This window comes from Protopterus annectens, chromosome 1.part0, assembly GCF_019279795.1.
Source record: "Protopterus annectens isolate FY-2018-M chromosome 1.part0, PAN1.0, whole genome shotgun sequence".
Classification (NCBI taxonomy): domain Eukaryota; kingdom Metazoa; phylum Chordata; order Ceratodontiformes; family Protopteridae; genus Protopterus; species Protopterus annectens.
This window is the reverse complement of record NC_056725.1, coordinates 1,206,399,596-1,206,421,745: the sequence shown is the minus strand read 5'-3', so window position 1 is coordinate 1,206,421,745 and position 22,150 is coordinate 1,206,399,596. Positions and strand designations below refer to the sequence as shown.

The following is a 22,150-nucleotide window of genomic DNA, read 5'->3' as shown; positions in this document are numbered from 1 at the left end:
ATGTGGAGCTTTTCTCTCCAGGCCTCTACTGAAAATGGACATATATCCAGTTAGACTAGCCCAGTCAACAAATGTAAAATAAATAAATAAATAAATAAAATAAATATGTGCCTGATTTATGGAATTTTTGTAAACTGTTTACCTCTGTGGCAGTAAACTGGTCAAACTAAAAGGCAGGTTAAAGTTAGAAAGCAAGAGCATTTTTCAGATGTTAGAAATTTAAATTTTGAAAATCCATTCATTGGCAGTACATACTCATGAAATGCATACTGGTAAAAGTAGCTGTTTAAAGCTTTGTGTTCTTGTTCATGGATGTAATAGGTTTGCCTTTCAGCTCATCTGTGGTGTGTTATGATAGTTTTCAGTACAGAATGCAGAGTTATACATTCATAGGAGGCTACTAGGCTAATGTCCCTAGGGCCTTTAAAAGCCTAGCCATTTAAAAACTCTGAGCACCCTAACTGACCATAGTTAAGTGGTCATTGTTTGCATAGTGATACCATGATCAGCACAGAGTGCCCCTGTCCATGAGGGTCATAGGTGCCACCCCTAGGGGTGCATTTGCAGTTTCCCATCCAGTTGTCAAGGGTGCCCTTAAATAGGGTCATTGTGGAGCTCTGCTTCACATGAAGCAGCAGCTTATTCCAGAGGAGTGGCAATCTCTGGGAGACATATCTGTCTCTTGCACAAGTTCTATTAATGACACAGGCCAGGTTGAGATGGAGAGAGTGACTCATGTCCCATTTGATTTGTGGATGTGCAGCACTTCCATTAGTGCAGGGAACAAGACTGCTCTGTAGGGTAGGCATAGGTCACCTCTCAGCAGCCTTTATGATACAGAGTACAGTGATAGGGTTTTCAGTCTTTCCATGTAGGTCATGTCTTGGAGGCCCTGCATTCCCTTGGATAGAAACCTCTGTGGTCTCACCAGCTGCCGCAGGTGTCTGGTGAGGTACATACAGAAGGGAGCATTGTACTCAATCAGTGGTTTGATAAGGGCAGAGTACAGGGGAGTAATGACCTCACTGGTCCTGGATGCAATGCCCTTATTTATGAGATGTAAAATGAAAAAAAAGGCTTCCACCACAACGAAAAGTTCACTGAGAAATTCTGTTAAAATGTAGGCTTTAATGAAACGAAGAAATACAAAGCACAAAATGTGCTATTCAAGTTGCAGGTCAAGGATAAGCGCTTTCAGTTAAAAAACCTTCTTCAGATCCTAGTGTGTAGACCTGACTTACTGCTGTTAAATAAAGATCCTTAATTGCTCAATCAATCCCATACAGCAATCAAATGCACGCCTTCCTTAAGCCTCCATTTCATTTTTTAATTAGGCTTCTCTCCTTCAAAATAGGTTTAATAGGAACTACTCTGTTGAGCCCTGGAAATAAATTAGCTCTGAGGTTCATGATCCATTTGCTTTCTTCCTTTTCAGTTTTGTTGACAATGTCTCCTCCACGGAGGTTAGTAGTCACATTCGAGATAACCATAAAGAAAAACGAATGCCCTGGATTTTCATACACATGTCCATATAGGGCATTGGTTACCATTTTATTCTTGACGTCTAACAGGTGGTGAAGTATCCGTTCCTTAAACTTTCTATTGGTCTTTTAAACATAATAGGCTTGATACAAATTACAAGTGCCAATGTATACAATATTCTTGGTGTTGCAGTTAGTAAAACCAGAGAACTTATAGCATTTGTTAGTTACCGGGTGAACAAAACTGTTGGAACATTTAATGTGGCTGCAAGCTTTGCAAAAGCCACATTTCCAAGTTCCTAACCTATTTCTTCCTTCTGTACTCTGCTTGTTAGGTATTCCATCACAGTTGCATAGTAAATCCTTTAAGTTCTTCTTGTTTTTATAACCTAACTTAGGTGTTTCTCCTACAGTTCTTAATTTTACAGTCAGCAGTTAAAATTGGCCAAAATTTCTTGATGGTTTCATGGACATCAAAGGAGTCAGTGCTGTACGTCATCATGCATCTGAGACGGTTGATGTTCCCACCTTTCTTCACATCACTCTGCTTCTGTTTTGAGTAGTATGGTTGCCCCTTGTTGTATCGAATGGACATTGCTTTGCCTTTACTCATGACTAACTGTTTTTCATTATAGCCTCTTGAAGCAAAATTCTGTAAGAGTTTGTCATGTTCCTGCTGAAAATCATCATCGTCAGTACAGAGCTTGGATATCCTGGTCACTTGATTCTCAACAATACTCTGAAAAACATGTCTCTGGTGCATGCTATTGTAGTATAGCATATGGTTCCTCCAATTTGGTTTCCTGAATATAGTGGTGCCAATTCCTTTGCTATTATTCATTGAAATTCTCACGTCTAAGAACTCAATCTCACTTTCTGACATTTTCACTTCGAATCTTAAAAAGCTAGTCGTACTTGTTAAATAGTTGACGAAATCATTTAGGCGTTGCATACCGCCCTTTTATAGGAATATAACATCATCCACAAACCTATTGTAAAAGATGATGCATTCCTTACATTCATTTTTCGTATCCATTTCCCACTGCCTTTCCCATTCAGCCAGGACTGTATTTGCATAGCTGTTTGCACAGGGGGTGCCCATGGCTACCCCCCATTTCTGCCAATAGTAGCTCTCACTATAGAGGAACACATTGCTCTCCAGGACCAATTCCAGGAAGCTGCAGACTAGATTCACATCCATGTTTACTTCAAAATGAGAGGCAAAGTCCCTTACTGCTTCTATTCCTAGATCGTTGGGTATGCAAGTGAATAAATTGTTGATGCCCATTGTCACCAAATTGAGGTTGTCTATAGAGCTTTCTTGCTCCATTCTTTCATACAGTCTCTCCAGCAACTGACCAGTGTCCCTCAATACAGTATGTGTGAAAGGCAACAACTTCTTGAGTTCAGTTTCCACATAAATTGAAAGAGGCTCAGTGACCCAACCTCTCCCCAAAACTATCGGTCTCAGAGGGGAGTCTATTATGTTGGAACGACCAATAGAAAGTTTAAGGAAAGGATACTTCACCACCTGTTAGACATCAAGAATAAAACGGTAACCAATGCCCTATATGGACATGTGTATGAAAACCCAGGGCATTTGTTTAGCTTTATGGTTATCTTGAATGTGACTACTAACCTCTGTGGAGGAGACATTGTCAATAAAACTGAAAAGGGAGAAAGCAAATGGATCATGAACCTCAGAGCTAATTTATTTCCAGGGCTCAGCAGAGTAGTTCCTATTAAACCTATTTTGAAAGAAAGAAGTCTAATTAAGAAATGAAATGAAGGCTTAATGAAGGCGTGCATCTGATTGCTGTATGTGATTTGTTGAGCAATTAAGGCTCTATATTTAAAAGCAGTAAGTCAGGTCTACACACTAGGATCTGAAGAAGGTTTTTTAACTGAAAGCGCTTATCCTGTTTGACCTGCAACTTGAACAGCACAATTTGTGCTTTTTATTTCTTCGTTTTATTAAAGTCTACATTTTAACAGAATTTCTCAGTGAACTTTTCGTTGTGGTGGAAGCCTTTTTTTTTCATTTTACTATTTTTGCCTATTAAGGCTTCCTCTGGAGGTGGTTTTTGGTTTGGTTGTTTGTGCTTGTTTTGTTTACCTTAACACCTCACACAGTCGTTATTTGTTACTGCTTTGGTGTCAGCACTGTATTTTGTGATGGAAAATGGTCGGAAAACTAATACTACGTTTAATGCAGGTATGCACAATCCTTTATTTGATATCAATATAAAGACTGGCATGAATCAGGAACTGATTACAGACTGTAATGAAGAATTTGATAACATCTTTAGAGAAGTTGAGAATGCAGCCTATAAGCTCAAGAGGCTGCAACGGCAGCAATTTCACATGGAGGCCTGTCTACATCATAATGTGATACCGAGGGGACTGAGAATTAGGTATATGCCCAGCTATGGGAACACCTACCCCGATCTCCTGGCCAAATGGCAGGAGATTAACATAGAGACAAGCTTCCGTTACATGCAGCTGCTAATAGACTTCTTTAAGCCACATGAAGATGAGGTTTCTGCCCTTACTAAATATAAGCAAAGCAAATTGAAATTATGCGACTACCCGATAGCTGCTTGTTTAAGCTAGAAACCCTGCAAGATAAATTGGAAACCTATGAGAACAAATTGAAAAATATAAAAATTAACAAACTGAAGACAGATTATTTTGATTTTACTAACGGTCGCCTGTTAGAGTGGCCAAGGGATAAGAGAGCACCTGATAGAAAAGAACGCTCTGACAACATGGGAAATGTAACTGTGACACGCAGGACTGTTTCTAGTGTGAATATACACGCGGAAGTATATAGTGATATACACACTAATGGGCAACATCCTGAATTAGCCTCTCGCAATACTCCTAACAATAGGACTAATGGTAGTATAGTTAACAATGACTCTGGTATGCTCGAGGTCATTACATCACTAACGGAAAATGATAATGCAGCGAATGTAGACACTGCGTTGGCAGGAAGCATTCAGCCTTCAAGTGAAATAGTTCCGAGCGTGATATCAAAGAAGGGATCCATCCATGCACCTTTGGTACAGCAACTCCCTTTTTTATTAACACAGAAACATGTTGGGAGATCCAGGTCGGAAACCAGAGAGGAAAACGAGAAAGGTAACTTAGGAACCTCAATGAGCTTAGATGAATCAATTTCGTTGCTAATTAATATATCCGATTATGGGCTGACAGCTACCCAAAAGAGTGTTCTGCAAAGAGGCTTGAGCTTTATACCCTCAATACGTTCTGACCTGAGTGAGTTAGTGACAGACTTAAGGTGCTTTGGTAGGAACGTTACGTTGAAGTGCCTTTTTGATAATGAAAATACTGGTACAAACTATACATTGTCTGTGTTGAAAAAAACAAGTTCCTTTGTCTCCAGTAATCATCCCACTGTGGAGATGTTCTTACGGTTATGTGAGAATGAGGTGTTTGAACGGAGGTCAAGAGGACAAAGAAACACTATTACAACTTAACACAGGATGAGTTTCAGGCATTAAAAGAATTGCAAACAGTGAAAGAAATTATTTTCAGGCCAGCTGACAAAGGAGGATCTTTAATAGTGATGAATTCAACACAGTATGCCCAGAAAATGCAGGATATGTTAAGCCATAGTGATACATACCACAAAATCGAGAAGTATCGAGTAGACAGATTGATTTCCTCAGTAAAGAATGTCTTGTATGACAAATTAATGACTAGAGCAATTGATAAAAATCTGTATGACTTTCTTGAAATGGTACATCCAACTATACCTGTTATCAAAGGGGTGCTTAAGATTCATAAGAACAGTGTTCACCCCCCTCTGAGACCGATAGTTTCGGTGAGATGTTGGGTCACTGAGCCCCTTTCAATCTATGTGGAAACTGAACTGACGAAGTTATTGCCTTTCGCACATACTGTATTGAGGGACACTGGTCAGTTGCTGGAGAAACTGTATGAAAGAATGGAGCAAGAAAGCTCCATAGACAACCTCATTTTGGTGACGATGGACGTCAACAATTTATTCACTTGCATACCCAACGATCTAGGAATAGAAGCAGTAAGGGACTTTGCCTCTCATTTTGAAGTAAACATGGATGTGAATCCAGTCTGCAGCTTCCTGGAATTGGTCCTGGAGAGCAGCGTGTTCCTCTATGGTGAGAGCTACTATTGGCAGAAATGGGGTGTAGCCATGGGCACCTCCTGTGCAAACAGCTATGCTAATACAGTCCTAGCTGAATGGGAAAGGCAATGGAAAATGGATATGAAAAATGAATGTAAGGAATGCATCATCTTTTACAATAGGTTTGTGGATGATGTTATATTCCCATGAAAGGGCAGTATGCAACACCTAAATGATTTCGTCAACTATTTAACAAGTACGATTAGCTTTTCAAGATTCGAAGTGAAAACGTCAGCAAGTGAGATTGAGTTCTTAGACGTGAGAATTTCAATGAACAATAGCAAAGGAATTGGCACCACTATATTCAGGAAACCAAATTGGAGGAACCATATGCTATACTACAATAGCATGCACCCGAGACATGTTTTTCAGAATATTGTTGAAAATCAAGTGACCAGGATATCCAAGCTCTGTACTGACGATGATGATTTTCTGCAGGAACAAGACAAACTCTTACAGAATTTTGCTTCAAGAGGCTATAATGAAAAACAATTAGTCATGAGTAAAGGCAAAGCAATGTCCATTCGATACAACAAAGGGCAACCGTACTACTCGAAATGGAAGCAGAGTGATGTGAAGAAAGGTGGGAACAGCAACCGACTCAGATGCATGATGACCTACAGCACTGACTCCTTTGATGTCCGTGAAATCATCAAAAAATTTTGGCCAATCTTAACTGCTGACTGTAAAATTAAGAGAATAGTAGGGGAAACACCTAAGTTTGGTTATAAAAACAAGAAGAACTTAAAGGATTTATTGTGCAACTATGATGGAATACCTAACAAGCAGAGTACAGAAGGAAGAAATAGGTTAGGAACTTGGAAATGTGGCTTTTGCAAAGCTTGCAGCCAGACTAAATGTTCCAACAGTTTTGTTCACCCGGTATCTAACAAATGCTATAAGTTCTCTGGTTTTGCTAACTGCAACATCAAGAATGTTATATATGTTGCACTTGTAATTTTTGCCAAGCCTATTACGTAGGAAAGACCAACAGAAAGTTTAAGGAACGGATACTTCACCACCTGTTAGACATCAAGAATAAAATGGCAACCAATGCCCTATATGGACATGTGTCTGAAAATCCAGGGCATTCATTTAGCTTTATGGTTATCTTGAATGTGACTACTAACCTCCGTGGAGGAGACATTGTCAACAAAACTGAAAAGGAAGAAAGCAAATGGATCATGAACCTCAGAGCTAATTTATTTCCACGGCTCAATAGAGTAGTTCCTATTAAACCTATTTTGAAAGAGAGAAGCCCAATTAAGAAATGAAATGGAGGCTTAAGGAAGGCATGCATCTGATTGCTGTATGTGATTGGTTGAGCAATTAAGGATCTTTATTTAACAGCAGTAAGTCAGGTCTACACACTAGGATCTGAAGAAGGTTTTTTTTAACTGAAAGAGCTTATCCTGTTTGACCTGCAACTTGAACAGCACAATTTTTGCTTTTTATTTCTTCATTTTATTAAAGCCTACATTTTAACAGAATTTCTCAGTGAACTTTACGTTGTGGTGGAAGCCCTTTTTTTTCATTTTACTATTTTTGCCTATTAAGGCTTCCTCTGGAGGTGGTTTTTGGTTTGGTTGCTTGTGCTTATTTATGAGATGAGCAGTGTATAAGGCTTTCCTTACTACTGTGAGCACATGGTGACTGAAGTTTAGATTGCTATAATCCTGTGTTCCCAAGTCACGCACAACTGTGTTTGAGCTTAGAGGGGTGCTGTCTATACTGTAACTAGCAGGTGCTACTTCTCTGCCAAAGGGGATAAATAGGTATTTTTTTGTGTTTAGTTTTAGTCCATGGCTAATGGGTCTATAGTTCCCTGGGTCGGTTGATGGACCCACTTTGTGCAAGGGGATTACTGTTGCTGTTCTCCACTCCTCCAGCACAAAACCAGTGCTCAGGCTGTGGTTAGAGAGAGCTAAGTGGTTCCACTAGATCTTGTTTTAGATTGTTTGGTATGCAGCCTGGGATGTACCTCTCAAGTGTACCTCATTACGAGGAACGTACCTCATTTGGGGTCTTAAAAAGTTCATGTTCCTCGAAGTTCCTCAAAGTTCCACATTGAAAGAGTCAGTCACACATGCAGTGTTAGGAATTTATTTAAGTGAAATCCATGGTAAACAGAAATTAATCATATTAATTCATTAAAGAATCTTCTTTATAAGTAAAACCAGCATATTTTAACCATCCTATGACCTTCCTAGCGGAAGTTGTCAGTAAGCCATTAGTATAAGTTCCACATTTTGCCCATTTGTTCCACATTATGAAGGCGAGTGTTCCTCATTTAGGAGATGGAAGGTTGAGAGCTATGTTATCTGGTCCCAGAGGCCATTTTTTGGCCATTGACAACACCTGAATGACCTGTTCTTTGGAGATTAATGGTAGAGGACAGGTGTCAGGAATACTATGGGGTATGGCTGGTGGGGACAGGGGCGTGAAACTGTCACCAAATGTGTCAGCCAGCAAGTTGACAATTTCTTCAGGTTCCGTGTGAGTGGTGCTGTCCACTATAAGTCCTGCACACAAAGTACAGTTTTGTACCTACCATAAATGTAGATGTTCGAAGATCCACATTGCTGCAGTCCTTACACTTGGGTAGTCCGCTGTCCTCGGTCGGCCCGAATATCAAAGTATATGGCTGACGTCGGTCAAGGCGCATTTGACTGACATCAGGACGTCAGGGTACAAATGCGCATGACCGTCATATCCTCAGTCTTTTCTTGCCCCAGATGTCAGAAGACCCTAAAAAGAAGGTCAAAACCAAAAAACACCAAAACACCCTAGCCCTAACCATATGTACAATGTATACAATATCTACAATAAATACAATCCAACCCACACAACCACCTCTAAATCCAGAGGGGAAGGAGGGATAATTGGACTGCAGCAATGTGGATCTTCGAACATCTACATTTATGGTAGGTACAAAACTGTACTATGTTCTTCATCTCACATTGCTGCAGTCCTTACACTTGGGTAGAATCCCAAAGCAGAGGTAAGGGTGGATGGCAAAGCTATAAAGCAGGAGGAGCTGCCAAAATGCCCTGTAGAACCGCAGTGGCAAAACCAGCCCTAGATTTTGAGTAAAGTGGAAGGTGGTAATGCTTAGTGAAAGTATGCACTGAACTCCAAGTAGCTGCCTCCAAAATATCTTTAGTTGCTACTCCCCTTAAAAAAGCTGTAGAAGTGGCAGTAGCCCTAGTGGAATGAGGCCTAATCCCAGCTGGAATCTCTTTGCCATGATGGGAATAACAGAAAGCAATGCAAAACCCAATCCACTTAGAAATAGTTTGTTTTGACACAGGCTTACCCTGAGAACTCAAAGCAAAAGAAACAAACAACTGCTGAGTCTGCCTGAACTCCTTAGTCCTGCTTAAATAATAGCAACAGCCTATGTACATCCAAAGTGTGCAAAATTTTCCCCTTTGTTTTGAGGGTTTGCATAAAAAGTAGGCAAATGGATGGTTTGGTTTAAAGCCACACTAGAAACCACCTTAGGCATAAAGGAAGGATTAGTACGTAATGATACCCTATCCTTATGGAAAATTAAGAAAGGCTCAACCCATAAGGGCCTGCAATTCAGAAACCCTTCTTGCAGAGGTAATGGCCAACAAAAGCAGTCTTCCATGACAAATATTTCAACTCAGCAGTAGCCGCAGGCTCAAAAGGTTGTAGAGTAAGTTTCTCCAACACAAAATTGAGATCCCAAGCAGGAGTAGGAGCTCTTCGTGGGGGCCTTATATTCTTTGCCCCTCTAAGAAATTGCTTGAACATAGGATGAGAAAACAATGGCGGAACACAGTCATAGTGAGCTGAAATTGCTGCAGCATGAACCTTAATAGAAGAGAAGGACAAACCTTTGTTCAATAACTCAGTGAGATATTGAAGAGCCACACCCAAATTAGGCTCAGACACATCAAAATCCTTTGCTGCACTCCAAATTAAAAATCTCTTCCATTTATCAGCATACACTTTCCTGGTACTAGGCTGTCTAGCTTCCAAAATCACATCCAAAACTTGTTGTGGAAGTTGAGACCCTCCGTGGTTCAAAACAGAATATGCCAGGCTGTTAGGTGTAGAGAGTGAAGCTTGACATTGAGTAAATGACTGTCCTCCTGAGACAACAGGTGAGGAATCAAAGGTAAAGGCCAAGGAGGCTTCCGAACCAGACTTCTCAGTAATGGGTACCAGTGCTGTCGAGGCCAATCTGGAGCTATTAAAATCATCCTTGGTTTGTCCTGTCTGACCTTTAGAAGTACCTTTGGGAGGAGAGGCAGAGGTGGAAAGGCATACACATGAAGATTTTTCCAATTGAAAGAAAGAGCATCCACTTTCCAAGCTGTGGGATGAAACCTTTGTGCAATACTTTGGCAGCTGATGGTTTAGTGGAGAAGCGAACAGATCTATGTCTGGAGTTCCCCATGACACTGTCAATTTCTGAAATACATGAGGATCCAATTTCCACTCGTGGGGATCCATAATTTGTCTGCTCAACACATCTGCTAAGGAGTTCTGTGCTCCCGGCAGAAACCTTGCCTGAAGATTGAGCTGTAAACTGAGAGCAGTCTCCCACAAAATCATTGCTTGCCTGCATAGAGGATAGGAATGTGTTCCCCCTTGCTTGTTGATGTACCACATGACAGTTGTGTTGTCTGTTAGAATCAACACCTGCCCTGGAAGAAGTAGATCCTTGAAAGCTGTTAATGCAAACTGGACTGCTAGCATCTCCTTCAAGTTGATATGTAGATGTTGTAGTCTGGCAGGCCACTTGTCTTGTATCCACTTTCCATTCAGATGAGCTCCCCAAGCTTTGTCTGAGGCATCTGTCGTTAGAATTTGACTCGCCTCTGGCCGGGTCACAGAGAGTCCCTTGTTTAGGTGACATTCCTGAGCCCACCACAAAAATTCCTTTTGAATGCAAGGTATTATTTGAATGACAGTGTCCAGATCCTGGCAGTGCTGTGTCCATACATTCTTGAGATACCATTGTAACTTCCTCATATGCAGTTTGGCATTGGGAAGCACCAGAATACAAGATGCCATGAACCCCAAGGCTTGTAGGACTGTCCTTGCAGTCAGCCTGGACTGATGAGACAATTGATGAAAATAAAGGGAAAGATTCTTTTGTTTGTCCGGGGTCAAAGGCCATCTGGGCTGCTGTATTCAGTCTCACACCCAGAAAGCACCTGTCCTGAGAGGGTACTAGACTGGACTTTATTTCGTTCACAGAATACCCCAGGCATCTTAGCACTGCTATCACATATTCCAGATGATGAAGAAGCTCGTCCCTTTCCTGAGCCATAATCAGGCAATCGTCCAAATAGGGATAAATTTGTATTCCTTTCAGTCTGAAGAAAGCTATCACTGGAGCCAGAACTTTTGTGAATACTCTGGGCAGTAGATAAGCCAAAGGGCAATGCAGAGAACTGATAATGAGAAGCCCCAGTCAGCAGATACTTTCTGCAACTTAGTCTGATAGGAATATGAAGGTAAGCCTCCTTGAGGTCCAAAGTTACCATCCAATGATCTTTGCCCAGAAGAGGTAAAGCTGTTGTAACGTCAACATTTTGAACTTGGGAATGTCCAGATAAGTGTTGAGGATAGATAAATCCAAAATTGGTCTCCATGTGTTCCCCTTCTTTGGTACTAGGAACAGGCGAGAATAAAATCCTAGGCCCACTTCTGGCACAGGGACCGGTTGTATGGCCCCTATTTGAAGCAACTGAGAAATCTGTTTGTGAGCCTCTATTCTTTGTTGAGGAGGAATGTCTGGCATGCCTTTGAAAGGTGGTAAGGTATGGAAATAAAACCTGTAACCGTGGTAAATAATGTCCAATACCCATCTGTCTTGGGTAATTAAACTCCAGTTTTCTTTGAAAAGTGTCAACCTTCCTCCCAAAGGTGCTGCCAGACGAGAAGGCTCCGGCAGCTGAAAAGGTAGGTCATTGGGTCTGCAACTAAAGGCCTGACCCCTGCCCTCACCCGAAGACTGTGCAGGTGAACTCCCTATTCTAGGCCTAAAAGAACCCTGAGCTCTGCCTCTACCACGTCTAGACCTACCCCTAGACTGGGAATCATAAGAAGGATCGTCCACCCTTTAGAAGGCCAATTCCTACTAAACTTCGGAGGTTGAACCTGCAAAAAATCCTTAACAGTCTGCATAGACTTAGCCTTGTCTTCCATTTTCTTCAAAACTGCCTCAACAGGCGAACCAAACAACACATCAGATTGCAAAGGAGCATCTAAAATCCTTGACTTAACATGGTCAGATAAATTCTGATCCCTTAACCAGGCATGCCTGCGAAGAACTGACCCAGTGGCAGCCACCCTGGATGAGGCCTGTACAGCATCAAAACCACATTGCAAAGAATGCTTACCCACCTGTTCAGAAACTCCACTACTGGTGGAAAAATTTACAAACTATACATTGTGTTGGCAAGTTCACTTTGTCTCCAGTAATCATCCCACTGTGGAGATGTGCTGGTTATGTGAAAATGAGGTGTGGTGAGAGGTCAAGAGGACAAAGAAACACAACTTGTAACACAGGATGAGTTTCAGGCATTAAAAAGAATTGCAAACAAGTGAAAGTATTTTCAGGCCAGCTGACAAAGGAGGATCTTTAATAGTGATGAATTCAACACAGGTATGCCCAGAAAATGCAGGATAATACAGCCATAGTGATTTAGTACCACATAAAAATCGAGAAGTGTCAGGGGTAGGACAGATTTGATTTCAGTAAAGAATGTACATGTATGACCAATTAATGACTAGAGCAATTGATAAATCATATGGACTTTCTTTTGAAATGGTACAAACTATACCATATCAGCAAAGGGATTCCATAAGAACAGTGTTCACCCCCACTCTAGAGACCGATAAAAGTTTGGTGAGATGTTGGGTCACTGAATTTACAATCTATGTGGAAACTGAACTGGCTTTGGGTTATTGTACCTTTACTTTTATACATTGAGGACACTGAGAAAGTCCAGTTGCTGGAGAAACTGTATGAAAGAATGGAGCAAGAAAGCTCCATAGACAACCTCATTTTGAGTGACGATGGACGCCAACAGATTTATTCACTTGCATACCCAACGATCTAGGAATAGAAGCAGTAAGGGACTTTGCCTCTCATATTTTGAAGTAAACATGGATGTGAATCCAGTCAGCTTCCTGGAATTGGTCCTGGAGAGCAGTGCTAATACAGTCCTAGCTGAATGGGAAAGGCAATGGAAAATGGATACTTAGAAAAAATTGATATGTAAAGAATGCATCATGCGCAAGCCGGTTTTGTGGATGATGTTATATTCCCATGAATTTCTAGGGCAAGGTAGTATGCAACACCTAAAATGGTCGAAAACTAGCCCCAACAAGTCTGGATTAGCTTTTCAAGATTCAAGTGAAAGCGTCCAGCGAAGTGAGAGATTGAGTTGACGTGAGAATTTCAAATGAATAAAAAGCAAAGGAATTGGCACCACTATATTCAGGAAACCAAATTGGAGGAACCATATACCTATACTGGCAATAAAGCATGCAACAGAGACGCATGTTTTTTTCAGAATATTAAGTTGAAAATCAGAGAGTAACCGGATACTCCAAGCTCTGTACTGATTTGATGATTTTCTGCAGGAACAAGACAAACTCTTACAGAATTTTGCTTCAAGAGGCTATAATGAAAAACAATGAGTAAAAGGCAAAGCAATGTCCATTCGATACAACAAAAGGGACAACCGTATTTACCTCGCTGAAATGGAAGCAGAGTGGATGTGAAGAAAGGTGGGAACAACAACCGACTCCAGATGCATGATGACCTACAGCACTGACTCCTTTGATGTCAAGTGGAAATCATCAAAAAATTTTGGCCCAATCTTAACTGCTGACTGTAAAATTAAAGAGAGAATGGAAACACCTACTGGTTATAAAAACAGAAGAAGAAGGATTTATTGTGCCAACAAGTGATGGAATACCCTAACAAACCCTAGAGTACAAAAAGGAAGAAATAGGTTAGGAACTTGGAAATGTGGCTTTTGCAAAGCTTGCAGCCAGACCTAAATGTTCCAACAGTTTTGTTCACCGGGTAACTAACAAATGCTATGTTCTCTGGTTTGCTAACTGCAACATCAAAAGAATGTTATATATATTTGCACTTGTAATTTTTGCCAAGCCTATTACGTGGGAAAGACCAACAGAAGAAGTTTAAGGAACTGGATACTTTGCCACCTGTTAGTGAACATCAAGAATAAAATGAAAAAACCAATGCCCTATATGGACATGTGTCCACGAAAAATCCAGGGCATTCATTTAGCTATGAGTTATCTTGAATGTGACTACTAACCTCTGTGGAGGAGACATTGTCAATAAAACTGGAAAAGGAAGAAAGCAAATGGATCATGAACCTCAGAGCAAATTTGTTTGGGCTCAATAGAGTAGTTCCTATTAAACCACAATATTTTGAAGAGAAGCCCAATTAAGAAATGAAATGGACGCATGCATCTCATTGCTGTATGTGATTGATTTGAGGTAATTAAGGATCTTTTATTTTAACAGCAGTAAGTCAGGTCTACACACTAGGATCTGAAGAAGTTTTTTTTTAAACCTGAAAGCGCTTTATCCTGTTTGACCTGCAAGTTGAACTCCCCAAGCACAATTTGTGCTTTTATTTCTTCATTTATTAAAAGCCTCACATTTTAACAGAATTTCTTAGAAGAACTTGCTACATTGTAGCCTTTTTTTTTTCATTTTACTATTTTTGCCTATTAAGGCTTCCTCTGGTTTTGGTTTGGTTTGTTTTATTGCTTATTTATAAGGATGAGGCAGTGTATAAGGCTTTCCTTACTACTTCGTGGGAGCACATGGTGACTGAAGTTTAGATTGCTATAATCCTGGAAGTTCCCAAGTCACGCACAACTGTGTTTGAGCTTAGAGGGGTGCTGTCTATACTGTAACTAGCAGGGGCTACTTCTCTGCCAAAGGGGATAAATAGGTATTTTTTTGTGTTTAGTTTTAGTCCATGGCTAATGGGTCTATAGTTTCCAGGGTCGGTTGATGGACCCACTTTGTGCAAGGGGATTACTGTTGCTGTTCTCCACTCCTCCAGCACAAAACCGGTGCTCAGGCTGTGATTAGAGAGAGCTAAGTGGTTCCACTAGGTCTTGTTTTAGATTGTTTGGTATGCAGCCTGGGATGTTATCTGGTCCCAGAGGCCATATTTTTGGCCATGGACAACACCTGAATGACCTTTTCTTTGGAGATTAATGGTAGAGGACAGGTGTTAGGAATACTATGGGGTATGGCTGGTGGAGACAGGGGCATGAAACTGTCACCAAATGTGTCAGCCAGCAAGTTGACAATTTCTTCAGGTTCCGTGTGAGTGGTGCTGTCCACTATAAGTCCTGCACACAGCTGGGTATTCCCTTTTAGGTTTCAGACATAGCTAAAAAGTGCCTTATGATTGTCTTTAGCTAGGGATGCCAGTCTAGTCTCGTAACTTGTTTTAGAGGACTTTACAAGGTTTCTGATCTGCATGCTTATGCTTGTAGGGTAGTCTTCCTTTACAGAGTATGTTCTTTCTTGTTTTTAGATATCAATTTCTTTATTTTGTTATATAACTTCGTTACACTTGCAGTCCACCATGGTGACTTGTTTTTATGAGAGGACCTGTTTTCAGTCCTGTCATGTACTGATGGGTCAATACATTTGCTTAAGTGGCTATATAGGGCATTTGTGTACTTTGCATAGGAGTCATTGTTGCCTGTGTTAGCAGGGGCTTTTATACAATTTATACCATTGCTTAGGAGGCAATAGTTTGCTTTGGAAAAATTTATATATTTTTTTGCTCCTGTGGGGGTGTCAGGTCTGATCTTTACTTCAAGCAAGACGGATTTATGGTCTAACTTAACTAGGGAGGGCAGCACATTGCAGGTAACACAGTGGCCACTCATGTTGGTAAGTACTAGGTCTAGGTTATTTTAGCCCCTTGTTGGGGTACAGACTAACTGTTCCAATGCATTTGAGTTAACAAAATCCAGGAACCTCAGTGCAGCTGTGTTTGTGCTCATGTAAGTCAGCCAGTCAGCGGATGGGTAGTTGAGGTCTCCCATGACTAAGGTGTATGGCTCTATACTGAGAGATTCAAGCAAGTCCAGGCAGGTGTTGTGTTACTCCTGGTTCATGGTGGGGGACCTGTAGCTAGCTATGACATGGTAGGGTGTTTTGCCTATAGTTAATTGGACCTGGAGTAGCTCAAGGCAGTCATACTGTTTCATCAGTCATGAGATGTATTTGGATTTAATGAAAATGGATACACCTCCACCAGTGAGTGCAGCTTACTGTTTAGGCTCCTACCATTAAGCAGCATGACATTGAGTTTGTCTCTGAAGTATTTTTCTACATCAGAAGTTTTGTTGTTTTGACATAGCCTAAAAAAGGCTCTATGGGGAAGGCAAGTGTCTTTGCCAATATCTTAAAGCCTTGAGGAGGCAGGTGAAGGCCATCTCAGGTGAAGTATCAAGGTCTGTTGACCATGTCTTCCCAGGCTGACAGATAATGGATCCCACTGGAGTGACACCAGAAGCTAAGCCAATTGTTAAAATCAATAATTTTTTGTCTGTACTGTGGCATCATCCTACGTGAAAGTAGAATGCTGCTTAGGGCTAGGGACATGCCTGCCTGGCCCACATAATCTGAGAGCTCTACCATGTCTGTCTTCATATAGTCCAGAGAGGTACATCTCAAGTCATTCATTCCAACATGTACTATGACAGAGTCATAACGGTAATTGCTGCTGAGTGACTTGAGTGCGTGTGACTTGGTGGATCCTGGCACCTGACAGGCAGCTGACTGTGACCTTCTCCTCTGAGCTCAAACCCGTGAATCTAGCCTATGCTATTTAAGGCAGATATAACAAAATATACAAGTGCAGAATAAATCAGTCACAGTAGCAAAAACAGTATAAAATGAAACAGTTCAGTGAAATATAGTAACACAAGTGCAAAACACAGGCTTAAATTCTTCTTATTTGTTGAAGATTTCAGTGGCTGGCTTAGATCCTCTTTAGATGCGATTCAGATCTCTGTCTACGAACACCAAACTCTGAGCATCTCCAGTAAACTGAGTGCAAACACGTGCATATGTGGTGCTTAAATACAAATAAATTTAAACAGTTTTAATACAATTTACCAGGAGAAAAGCCCCTCACAGAGCCTTCACTCCAGTAATCTCCAACTCAGATGGGTCCTGAGCTGCACACTTCTGCCACAAGGATGCAGGGGGTGCACTCTTAATTTAAGATGGCTGGTTTTAGTGCTCAGGTAATACCAAACAGTCTAGATTCAGCAAGTCTGAATCTAGTCTATGTTATTTATGGCAGATGAAGCAAAATATACAAGTGCAGAATAAATCAGTCACATCACCAAAAACAGTATAAAATGAAACAATTCAGTGAACTACAATACACAAAGGCAAAAAACAGGCTTAAATTCTACTTATTTATTGAAGATTTCAGTGGATGCCTTGGATTCTCTTAGATGCACTTCAGATCTCTGGCTAAGAATGCCAAACTCTGAACAGTCCTGGTAAACCCCAAAGCTATCATGCATGGTTCTACAAATTAAATGCATAAAAAGGGAGACACTAACTTTTAAGTGGGTGTCTACTTAAAGGTGTATATGGCTAGGCACTTTATGGTCTCCATGATCACCTTCTTATTCTTCTTCTTCTCTTTCAGCTGTTCCCATTAGGGGTCACCACAGTGGATCATCTGTTTCCATTTCCTCCTGTCCTCTGCATCTTGCTCTTTCACACCAACCACTTGCATGTCCTCTCTCACCACATCCATAAACTTTATCTTAGACCTTCCTCTTTTCCTCTTACCTGGCAGCTCCATCCTTAGCATCCTTTTCCCAATATACCCAGCATCCCTCCTCAGCACATGTCCAAACCAATGCAATCTCGCCTCTCTGACTTTGTCTCCAAACCATCCAACCTGATCTGACCCTCTAATATACTGATTCCTAATCCTGTCCATCCTTGTCACACCCAGTGCAAATCTTAACATCTTTAACTCTGCCACTTCCAGCTCTGACTCCTGCCTTTTTGTCAATGCCACCACCTCCTTTAGTATTGTCCCTATATAGTGCTATCTAATACTGATATGCATTCCACTCTGTCCCTGTATCCACCAAGATTTCCATCTGTTTTAGCACATTCATTACTTACAAGCGAACCCTGGAGGATTACTTCAGGGTACCTTTTAACGGTCATTGATGTTGCAGCTTCTACTCCAGTTGACATTTCTTCTACCATTAATAGCTCTTGAGCCACAATAGCCACTACTGTGCAATGCTCCTAGTCTGCTTTGTTGCAGACCACTCTGCGCAAATTTTTTCTCATCCTTTGATACCTTTCTGTATATCTATCAGAAAAGGCACAGTTCTTCCTTTAATATGGTCTTGCTATCTCAGATACATAGACAGTAAAAATAGCTGGTACACAAACATGGACCCCTGTGGTAATATAAACACTTTGTGTGAGACACTCTCAAGATAGCACATATATCCCCCAAAAATTCTTTAAATCCATAACATCACTATCAAAATCTCTTTTGTACTCTAAAACTACCAGAATTAGCTACCAAAACTAATATGTCCTAAAGACAAGGGGAATGGGCCTTCCTGACCTCAAGCTATATTATGGCATTATTTGTTCCAACAGAATTTTACAAATTGCTGAATATGATCCCAAAAAAAGAATGGTCCCTGGTGAGGATTAAAATATGGTATGAACATACTCAAAAACTTAAAATGAATCCTAAAGCTCTTCCCATCATTAATCAAGAAAACCTCAAACACATAAAAATACACGTCCTGCTTAAAGATAAAATACTCACTTTCCAAAAACTCCTGAGTTAAATAAGTTTAAGCAACTCCCTAATTTTGTTCCAACAGATACATCTCAACCCAAATATTATGAAGACTAAAAAAAAATGATAAACCTTGATAATTATCCAAAAATCAGATACTGGAACCAGTGGGCTATATTAAAATATAAGGAGAAACCTATTGAGGAAATTAGATCTTTTAATAATATTAATAAAAACTATACAATCATATTACGGCAATTGTTAGATCTGGCTTCCCCTTTACTGAGAAACCTGAACTCTATCGAAGATGAGATAGATCTATTGGTAACGCTATGGGAATTCCTATTACTGAAAAAGAAAATGTTGTCAAGTGTACAATTGATAAGTATTAAATGCCAGTCATCCCTGGTATATTCAAAATACTGGCATCTTAAAACTGAAAATTACTCTATGGAGCAGAAACTACAAGCTATCAAAAACACTCTCAAACTTACACCTTTTAAGAAACTTATTTATGCACAAATAATGATAAATAACAATGCATATTTAACCCCAGATAAATTAAATCACTACAAACCAGAGATCTCTCTGAATTGTCCATCCTGCTTAATTCCAAATGTTGATTTACTACACATTTTTTGGAGCTGCAAATGCTCCTATAAATTCTGGTGTGCCCTCAGAGTGAGAATAGAGGAAATAGGTTATGAGAAAACAACTCTCTCTTGGGAATTCGCAATATTAAATATTAACTCAAGTACACTGTCTTGGCAAAAATTACATATTTTTAATTACTCTTTTCACTCTAGTTAAATTATATATCACACAAAACTGGCTAGATCGTACACAACTGTCTTGGACAGGATTTAAAAAAAAAGAAATCACATTATCTTAAAGGAACACAATGGGATATTAATTGTAAATGCTCAAAATGCCAGGCCTTTTCCTCCTTATTACATGATCCTGGTTAAAAAAAATGTGCGTTCCAGCTCTAAAAAAAATTAAAATCAACTGTTTTTTTCCGGAAGCTCAAAGCCTTACCGTACTGTCTTAGTTTCACTTTTAAAAATGAGCTATTGCGCTGGAGAAAAGCTTCTTGTAGTCTCCTAAAATGTGACATCAGGACTGCTACAAATCTACAGTAGTATTCTGGAAGTTCCCTCCCTCAAATTGACATCAACACTGTCATATTAACATACAATTGAAAAGTAATAAAAGCCTCACCCCCGATGTGATGTCAGTGCTACATTGTCCATCCCACACCCAGAAGCTGATAAAAACTAGCAGCATGGTGTATGGAACCCTCTTTCTGTGTTGCAGTATCTTGGGGACTGTACCATATTGATGGACTAGAACTTGTGTTATGCTTTGTGTATCATCTTCACTTTGTTTGCAGATAAGGTCAGTTTTGTACTTTCTACATTAAATAGTCCTTGATCAGTGATTTATTTGGGCAAGCACATTTTCAGGAACTCTGTTTAGTTGTGCTGATGAACTCATACTCTTTCCATATTGTTGCCAAGCTGCTTCCGAGTTAATGTTTGCTGGAGATATTTGTCTCTATTTGTTCTACTCACACCATGTGTTGCAATCTCCTATCTAGCAATTTTCTGCTCTAATCGGTAATGGTACAAGTGGAGCAAGCATAGAAATGAAGCCTGTCTTAAATTTGATATAGCCAAGTACTTCTTCTATTTTAAGCATATGCATGCCTAATTCTTACAAATGGATTGCAGCCTGCAAGCTGCAGCTCAGATAATGTCCCTGACTATGCTTCTCAACGGTACAGATTTCTGCAGAATGGATTGATTATTGCCTCTGGTTTTGGTTCTCCTTTTTATTACTGATTGTTAAACTGACAGTTATTTGCCAAATACAAGTAATTTTAAAAACATTGTCTGAAATTTTATTTTAAGCCTTCATAGCCTCTAGTTCATTAATCTCAATGCAACATTGTAAAGGTAGTAGTTGGCGGTCTCTCTCTTTGGTCATTTGTCTCTCAAGTATTTATGGCTTTGTGCAGAGTTTTTGCTCTTAGGTCGTGAGCTCTTTCTCTAAGAGGTTGTGAGTTCTCATCATCCTTTCTGATGCTTTTTCCAGTTTCACTTCTGAGACAAAGCCTGCTTGCTTGCATCGGAAAGCATCGTGTGGGTGCATGGATATATTACGTTTGTGTATGCGTATAGATATGCGTGCACTTGCATTCTTGGGCACTGGTTTCCTGTCTAGCTTACTATTTTGTCCGGAGTTCGTGCTATAATTATGAGATGCATTGTTTTGCTTTCCAATCCTTTTAGCAGTTTAATTTCTGAGCAGAAGCCTTGCAATGGTGATGGACAGGTTGACAGACGAGATCAGACAGGAGTCCCCGTGGACTATGATGTTTGCAGATGACTTTGTGATCTATAGTGAGTACAGAACAGGTGGAGGAGACCCTGGAGAGATGGAGATATGCTCGAGAGAGAAGAGGAATGAAGGTCAGCAGGACTAAGACAGAATATATGTGTGTGAATGAGAGGGAGGACAAAGGAATTGTGAGGATGCAAGGAGTAGAGGTGGCAAAGGTGGATGAGTTTAAATACTTGGGGTCAATAGTTCATAGTAACGGTGAGTGTGGAAGAGAGGTGAAGAAGAGAGTACAGGCAGGATGGAGTGGGTGGAGAGGAGTGATTTGTGACAGATGAGTACCTGTAAGAGTGAAAGGGAAGGTCTACAAGAGGGTAGTGAGACCAGCTATGTTATATGGGTTGGAGACAGTGGCATTGACAAAAAGGCAGGAGTTTCAGCTGGATGTGGCAGAGTTAAAGATGTTAAGATTTGCACTGGGTGTGACGAGGGTGGACAGGATTAGGAATACGTATATTAGAGGGTCAGCCCAGGTTGGAAGGTTTGGAGACAAAGCCAGAGAGGCAAGATTACGTTGGTTTGGACATGTGCTGAGGAGGAATGCTGAGTATATTGGGAAAAAGATGCTAAGGATGAAGCTACCAGGTAACAGGAAAAGAGGAAGGCCTAAGATAAGGTTTATGGATGTGGTGAGAGAGGACATACAGGTGGTTGGTGTGACACAGCAAGATGCAGAGGGCAGGAAGAAATGGAAACAGGTGATCCACTGTGGCGACCCCTAATGGGAACAGCCGAAAGAAGATGATGAATTTCTGAGCAGAAGCCCGTTTGCTTGCTTTGGAAAGCATTATGGCTGTACGTTTATGGTGTGTGTGTGTGGCTGCTGAGAGTCCCTTTTACATGGATTTGGTGTTTGTGCAACAATGTTTTTTGAATTATTACTTATGATACATGCAGTCATACATTTACATAAATGAAAACAAATCATATCCATGGTTTGATTTAAAATTACTATACATCATATATAATCTTCTATACAATCATTGTCAAGCAAAATTACATAGCTCATTCAGTTCCTGCCTTCTTGTAAACCTCATTCATTCTCCAAAATATTTTGCATGTATTCTTCCCACAATTCCCATTTCGTCTATGTAATTTGAGCCTAACCTTTTCTAAAGATCCCGTTTCAAGTTCTGCTATCTGTTACCATATTCACTGCTTCTAGTACAGTTGATTTACACTTTAATTTCCCTTTACTAGTAATTTCATTTT

The 22,150-nt window shown here is 40.3% G+C and overlaps 1 protein-coding gene across 2 annotated transcripts in view; it reads right to left on the bottom strand.

Annotated features, from left to right (window-relative positions):
* SEC14L2 (SEC14 like lipid binding 2) overlaps positions 1-22,150 on the bottom strand; it is a 749,750-nt gene that overhangs the window by 476,631 nt on the left and 250,969 nt on the right. The gene's annotated exons all lie outside the window — the stretch shown is intronic.